We start from the raw sequence: 8,841 nt of genomic DNA, 5'->3' as shown, positions 1-8,841 counted from the left end.
GCATTTCTTTACCTGGCTACGAGTTTTCTCTGACGTCATCTTTGTCTGTAACGATGAGTTTTGGTAGCGAGGGCAGGAAGTGACAATTTGAAATTGTTTTAATGAAATCGTACGCATCTATCCAGCGTATTAACGCGGTCGCGTTTCACAGGAAACATGAGCCGACATTTTCTGCTTAATGAGACAGCGAGACAAAAATTCTGACGCGGGCGTACGACGCTCGATTGATCGGCCGTTTCGCCGCCGCACGGTTTCGAACGGCGTGTAAACAAACGTGTCGGACACGAGGATAATCCTTGAGCGCGCACGACAGTCGAGTGGGAGCGAGCAGATAACGCGGAGTGCACGTCCAGCAACGCCGCTTCGAGAATCGACGCTCAAAGAGACACGGAAATATGAAACATGCGACGAAGGAAAGTTAATTTTCAATCATTGTCGGCGCAGCTTTGTAACACCGGCACCGATCGACAAATGAGTTCGCGCCGATTAAAATGAGCCCAAACACGATGGGAATCGCATCACGGTCGCCGGAGATCTCGTTAGCATATACCGGGTGATCAAAGTGACTCGAACAGTTTTGGATATTTTACTTGTTCCTAAGAAAATGTTCACGCGGAAATATCTTTCGCGCGATCGATTATGAGGTCATTTAACGTAACTTGATGATAGATATTACGCTACACCGATCAAAATATATACAATTGTTTAAACAAAAATAGACATTGATATATTACAACCGCGATAAGCTCGATTCGGGACATACCATTCAAATTGAACGTTTCTCTTTGACATTTACGCGTGTCGTCGAAGAACGAGTAAGATACGAAAATTGACGATGTCATTTCGATCACCCTGTATATAATATATACGTTTAAGTGATCCGATCACCGTCGTGTTCGGGCTCGTTTTAATCAGAAAATTCTCAGCTTTCTTACGACGAGGTGTAAAATGGACACCGTTGAATCACGATCGATCGATTATGGGATTTTTGTACCGGAAGTTGCCCCAGGTCAGTCACGTCGATACCCGCGACGGCGACTCTTTCCCGATCGATCGCGTAAGGGCGACTCGGCTAAATCAACGATGATATTGCCGTCGTTACAGCGGCGGTCCATCGTTAGCATGAGAGAGTGCTCGTCGCGCGGACGGCTGATACATCGAGCACCATGAATAATTCACTGTTGACGAGCACTTATCGGGATACGCGGCTCGCATTAATGTCGGGACGAGTCGCTGAGCACTCGGCCGATTCCAAAAATCGACGCGTCTCTGCCGGGACTTTGCTCAATGAACCCCGCCGTTACACTCGATCGTTGCGCAATCGGCACGCCGACACCAGGCAAATACATTTCGCGCACGGGATGCAACCGTGCAGGAAAAATTCGTGACGCGTCACCGTCGCGTGGCGAAGCATTTAACCCCTTTGCACCACGATTCCTCTTTTACATTTTCTGCGAATTTTATTAATTTTTCTGCAGTCATTCTGCTTACATGAAATGAAACGTGTGTAAAGGCGTTAATTCGTACAAGATTGGCTGTACTAGAACTGATTTTTAAGTGTTTTTTAATGTTTACAATGATCTACGAATTTTTTTGTAACAGCGCGATTTATTTCCGATAGTGAAATTTTTTCTGAAATGCCTTTGACAACATTAAATTGACAATAGTGTGTATAAATTACGATATTTATAAATCTATTGGTAAAAATAATACAATTTGTTTGCAAATAGTGACAATATACCAGTCCCAAGCGTATTTTATTCTAATTTATTTATTTTGACGATGTTTTACAACGGATTTTCAAGATCATTTGTTTTTATGCAAAATTGTCTGAATCGATTTAAATAAACAAAATTGGAATAATAATCAATTTTATCCTTTGACGATCTCAATAAATGGCGGAGAATGTTAATTATTTGAAAAATTAAATAATTATGTTAAGCTTACAATATTGATCTTTTTTTATTATCGAATGACTGTTTATAATATTGAGATGGAATAATATAAACCTATTTTGAGAAATTATTAGATGTCGAGATATTTTCAAAAAATTTCTTTATTGAAGAAGATACTCGAACACTTCATGACTATGTTATATGTTCACTCTGATACATTTCCTTACTCATTCTTCAATAAAGACATTTTTTGAAAATATCTCGAGATCTAATAATTTTTTTGCTATGGTACCCTAATCATTTTTTACGTAGAATGAACAGAAGAATCGATCCGTGCAACAAAAAATATGCATTTCCATTTAGAGGAATGATGCGATTGTTAATTGCACATGCACTGCTGCATTTTAAAAAAAAATGTAAAGGTCTACAGATGCAGGGCTCTTCGAACCATTTATCTTACCCCTTTGGAATTTTCTCATAAATGTAATAACAACGAAGTTGGGGCTCGTAACGATTGCGTGGACCAGCCTGTATAAGCAAAATAACGAAATACGCGGCCCGCCTCACGGGACAAGCATGTGCGATTCCCCGGTGATCCACGCCGCCGACGTGTTAAATGCTGTCAACGTCTTTATCGCCCGGAATTTTACATACGTAATCGGCTCCATCGCGAATGCATAAATTCCGCGGGCTATCCGCCGTTGCATACCCGATCGAGATTTTGTTTTCGGCAAAGGACACGCATCGTAGTCGAGAATCGCCGATAAAGTCGTCCGACGACGCTCGGAGATCTCGATCGCGAATATTTGTTCGACGGAACACGAATTCGGACCGAGAAAAACTCGATGAAATCTGTCGCTCGACGCTCCTGATATAATTTTTAATCGGCCGTTCGTTATCGTAGTCCGTAACCTGAAATGTTTTTCCAAAGTACACGAACTTGTACACAAGAAAAGCTTGATAAAATCGGACGACGTTTTAGACGCGATTTTCAAGCAGCGTTTCACTATCGGCTCGCTGATCGAGTGTTTTAAATATTGTTTTCACCCGGGGACACGAATTTTAGTGGAAAGTCTTCGATAAACTTTTCTCGACGTTTTAATAACAGTCGTGATCGAGAATTTTTGTCCGAGGGAACACGATTCTTGTTCTACATGATTCTCGAGGAATTAAACAGTAAAACGACTGTTAACACTTTATCGACCGGTCATCCGGTCGTAAAAATTTTCGTTTCTATTTTGATTTTAGTTATCTTATTAATCGCGAAAGGTATTTAACATTTAAAAATTTATATAACGATATTGAAGCTTGTAGTACAATTTAACAGATTTATCACAATAATAGATAACAAATTAAGGGTTACTATGGTAATCGATTCACAGGCTACGATCGGTGGGAAAAGCCGATTTATAGGCTACCGGTCGATAAAGTGTTAGGACATCCGCGTAACGGACGATCTATTTAAAATAAGCGATCAAGTTCTAATGCAGAACTAATTTAGACTTCCTACAGGTCTAACTTGGACCTAACTATACTTATAAAGCTCGCAAATCTATGATTTAGAATTCCTTTATAATGATGTATTTAGAAGAAATAATAAAAATGTAATCCAGATATAATCTATAATTTCATCATTTTTAAGAAATAATGCTCAACAATTATCCCCTTACACTACCGCTCTTTTCATGCTCTGACGATTAGCACTTATTCATACTTAATAATTCTCCTAATAGGGTCATACAATTTTTGTTTTCTGTATTGTTTTTATTTACCTTCGCTCTTATACTTTGATAACAGAAGAATTTATTTTTACTTCGACGTAGATGAAATGAATAGTATTCATATTTAATAAAGCTTGCATAAAATCTTCACGGCGAGTCTGACTGGTTATTGTAGTGCAAGGGGTTAAAAGCGAAGAAATTGTTCGAAATGTATATATATTTATTTTCAACCTCATGGCCAAGAAATTGGACTTGGTTTACAAAAACCTAACTCTCCAGTGCTATCTTAACCATTCATCCATTATATACATTCTCATTTGCACATTTATCTCCTATACCTACTGACTAAAAACCGTTTCTACCATCTACCCATCCCCCTCTATTACACCTGCTATGCCTTTGATTTATCTTTCACATCTTACCCTAAAATTCTAATAAAGCTCTTTCTCCTTTGCCCTTTCCTTTCTCTTTCTCTCTATCTTGCCCAGCCATTTCTCCACCTTCTCGTTCTTTCTACCGCTTACTACCTCCTCGATCACTACTCCTCTTTCCGTTTCCCTGCAATCTCTTACGAGCTGCTCCAATGTACCAAACTTCTCCCCGCACAGGTCACAGTTTCTTTCTTCCTCTTTCTCCCAATATCTGTTCTATCTTTCCATATTTCCACGTCTCGCTCTCGCTACTAATTTCTGGCATCTTCCTTTACCTTCCCTGCTCGGGTACTCTGGGAGATCCCAGATTTTTACTTTCTGGTACCGCGGGTTAAATTTCGACTATGCCGCTTTGCGGAATTGCAAAGAGGAACATTCTCATTCGTAAATTGTCTTAAAATATCTGCTCCCCAATGCTCCATGCTTGATTTAGGACATTGGCTCTCTTCGTTCTCTCTTGTATATGTCTATCCATATTGCCGTTCCTTTGGAATATTATCTCCAGATAACAAAATTCTCGTACCACCTCTATCTCCCTTCCCTTCCATTTCCATTGCGTTTCCTTGGTCTTGCCTCCCCCCTTCCGGAATATCATTACTTTCGTTTTCTCCGCATTCAGTCTCAGTTCCTTCTTGTCCAGATAATTCTCCAATCTCTTAATCATACCTTTCAACTCCCATTTCTCTCTTCGCTACCAACACCACATCGTCTGCAAATGCCAGAGTCCAAAATCTGAGATTCCCTGCGTCGACCCCCCCCCCCCCCCCCCCCCCCCCCCCCTCAAATGCCTTTCCTCGTGTACTCTTCCATATCCGCCAAGAAAATAGTGAACAGTGGGGGACTGAGCGGGCAACCTTGTCCGAGTCCCTCGCTTGTCCAGAACTCTTCGGTCATACCCTCGTCTGTCTTCACCACATTTCTTGTTTCCGTATATATTTCTTTTACCCTTTCTGTTAGTCCTTCCCTCACACTCCTCTCTGCCATGGCTTCCCAGAGCTTACTTCTCTTCACTGTGTCGAAAGCAGCTTTCAAATCTACGAACAATGCGTACACGTTTCCTTTCTTTTTCATCGTTTCTCCTTCTACCACATGCTGTAGTATGTACAAATTGTCGATCGTCCCTCTATGTTTCCGAAACCCCGCTTGTGTATCTGGTAAAATGCCCTTGCTCAGTCTTTCATTTAATATCGCCGTGTAAATTTGATATGCTGTTCACAGGAGGCTTGTACCTCGACAGTTCTCTGGTACTTCTGCGTTGCCTTTTTTTTTTATAAATCGCGATGACAACTGCTCTTCTCTAATCTTCCAATTGTTCGAAATGCTAACACCGGTATTGCAATCGAAGGAGAAGGTCGCCACAGACCTCGCAATGTTTTCATCCTTGAAGCCCGCGCTGAAACTAACCGAGTCAATTACGTGTTCCCTGGTCCGGCGCAGCCTGCTCGTAGCCATCGCTAGAAAAAACTCGTTCCGATTCGCGGAATGCCCGAATCGCGACGCTGTTACGGTTCATTGATAGCGCCGAAAGAGTGCGGACCGGTCTAAGTGTCACAAGGTCACGAGGGGACCAACGTTATTTATGCGGTTGCACTGGAATGAAAGGTGATCGTTTTCTGCACCTCTCGCGAAGGCGAGCCGGTTGCTCGCCGGTTGCAGGAACGCGTCGTTAACCGGCAAGGTCGCGTGCACACGGTATTCAGGTGGTACTACTCGTGGCTGCTGGCCAACGACGAATCCTCTCAACTATAGCAGCGTCGTCAAATATTGCATTATGAAACAGGGCCTGGCAAAGAACGAGGACACTCGGCCGAGTCCTAATTAACGATACTTGCGAATCCACTGATTACGATCCAGCTACCTTTCGTTCAACTTTTCGGAATATGTTACAAGGAGACCGCGAAATCTTTGCGCCATCTGACACCGATATTGATAGCAATAAACATCCGCCGCGTGATTCTGTCCGCACCGATCGATCGGAAACCGAAAATTCACCTCGCAGCTGATCCACGGCGTTCTTTTCGTTTAAAGTCCGTTCTGGATATCGCTATTGCTCTTCTTTATTCATTTTAAATAGGTCATCCGCTATACAGGCTTATCATCGCTCAAATTATAATATATTATAAATCATAAATTTGTGAACGTTATAAGTATGTTAGGACTAGGTTAGGTATTTGTTAGATCTGATTTAGGTCTAGATTAGATTTTGTTAGGTCTAGGTTAAATCTGAATTAGGTCTTTCTCAGTCGTTTTAAATATGCCACTCGTTATATAGATTTCCTATCTCTCAAACTATGAAAGAATTCTATATTATAGATTCGAGAGTTTTATAAGTATAGTTACGCCCAAGTTAGGTCTGTATCAGGTCTAGAATAAATGTTGATTAGCTTTTCATTATTTGTTTTTAATAGGCCACTCTTTACACAGATTTATCATCAAAGATAGAAAAGAATTTTATATTATAGATTTGCGAGTTTAATAAGTGCTGATAAGTCTAGGTTAGTTTTAAATATGCCACCCGTTATATAGATTTCTTATCTGTCAAACTATAAAAGGATTCTAGATTATATATTTGAGAATTTTATAAATATGGTTAAGCCCAAGTTAAATCCGCGTCAGCTCTAAATTAGATCTGGATTACATCTTTGCTGTTCGTTCTAAATACATCATTATAAAAGAATTCTAAATCATAGATTTGCTTGTTATATAAGTATAGTTCTGTTCAATTTAGGCCTGTGTCAAGTCTAAATCAGGCCTGCGTTATCGCTTCATCGTTTGCTTGTCTACAATGGAACACCCGTTACGTGGATATATCGTCACTTGTTTAGTATTTGGTTTGTCAAGAATCATGAGAAACACAATCGGGTGTTTCACAAACTTACGGTTGCAAACTACGTCAATGAATAATTTCAGGAATGAAGTTCAGGTACCAGTGGCGCGTTCTTCCGGGCAAACATTCTCAATCATGACTGTCAAAGAATGTCAAGCAAAATTTATCGAAGACGTTCAAGTAGAATTCGTATACCTTGTAGAAACATTCTTGAATCAGTCTGTCTGGAATTCAATGATGAAATCAATGAGCTGCTGTATTATAAATCGCGTCTAGAACATTACCAAACACTTGTCCTGTATAATTCGTCTCCCTTGAAGATATAATCTCGTCTAGGTACAGAATGATTAAGTTCTAATTAAAAATTCAAACGAAAACGAAGACTATTGCGATCAATTTTCACTTCATGGATTGCTGGAGATTTAGAACTATGAATTTCTCTATAATGTAGAAAATATAGCGTGCGGAAAGTATATGTAGCAGACAATGTACGAAGTAGAATGTCCATAATGTAGAAATTGTGCAGCGTGGAAAATGAACAATGTAGAGTACGTAAAAGGTAAAAAAAAGGAAAAATGTAGAGTATGCAGGATGTAGAAAATGTACAATGTAGACGACACAGAATGTAGAAAAGGAACAATGTAGAGTATACAAAATGTAGAAAATGCATAATATAGAAAAGAAACAATGTAGATTATGCTGGATGTAGAAAATGCGTAATGTAGAGTACACAGATTGTAGAAAAAAGGAACAATGTAGAGTGTGCAAGGTGTACATAATGTACAATGTAGACGACACAGATTGTAGAAAAGGATCAATGTAGAAAAGAAACAATGTAGATTACGCAGGATGTAGAAAATGCGTAGTGTAGAGTGCGCAGAATGTGAACAGTGAATAATACAGAGAAAGGAATAATGTAGACAGCGCACAGTGTACAAAATTTATAATGTAGGAAATGCACAATGTAGACAATTTGGAATGCAGAAAACTGATGTTACGAAATAGAATACTTGGAATACTGATGGCGTGCAATACAGACGTTACACGATGTAACTACTATACAGTGTAGAGAATCGACAATGTATCTAGTGTACAATGTGTATAAATCACAATGTAGCTAACGTGTAATTTATATAATTCAGAATATATTTAGCGTAGAATTTGAATAATTCATGATATAGCTTTCATACAATGTGTATAAATTGCAATGTAATTGTCGTAGAATTTGAATCAATGTAGTTGTCGTGCAACATCGATAATTCACAATGTAGTTATAGTTCAATTTATATAATTTACAATACTATTATTGTACAATTTAGATAATTCACAAAGCAGTTATTGTACAATTTGGATCATTTACAATATAGTTATTGTACAATTTGCATAATTCACAATGTAGATACCGTACAATGTTGCAAATTCACAATCTTGTACTATCTAATAGTACAATGTTGATAATTCACAATATAGATATAGTACAATTTGGATAATTCTCAATGCAGCTATGGCACAATGTGAACAATTCACAATGTAGATGTACATGAACATAGAATTAGGAAAACCATAAGTCTCTGTTCGAAAGCCTGCACTCTACTGTCGTTAATATAAGATATGAAATCTCGACGACTTCGTCGATATCATACTAATCGCTGTTATGACTGCGCATAACTGTTATCAACCAATTACATAATACGTTCGCCGTGACAGTGGCATCTAGTTGATTATGTCACCTCGGCTGCCAGCCACGCTTAACCAACGACATCAATGTTTTCCTAGTTTTAAGCGGTGTTTGAATAGTTTAGTACACTTCCTAACAAAAAGATAATCTTTAAGAGTTATTTAATCTTGTCCGATGGATTTATGTAAAACAGATCTTGTTTTTGCACGGTCTTGCAAATATTGCAAATCATCGAACAGAGAATGTAGCGAAATTGTCTTTGGTTAAGAAATGTCATTAAATTACGAGA

This window comes from Augochlora pura, chromosome 11 (genome assembly GCF_028453695.1).
Source record: "Augochlora pura isolate Apur16 chromosome 11, APUR_v2.2.1, whole genome shotgun sequence".
Taxonomy (NCBI): Eukaryota; Metazoa; Arthropoda; class Insecta; order Hymenoptera; family Halictidae; genus Augochlora; species Augochlora pura.
The sequence above is the reverse complement of the archived record's forward strand: the minus strand, read 5'-3'. Positions refer to the sequence as shown.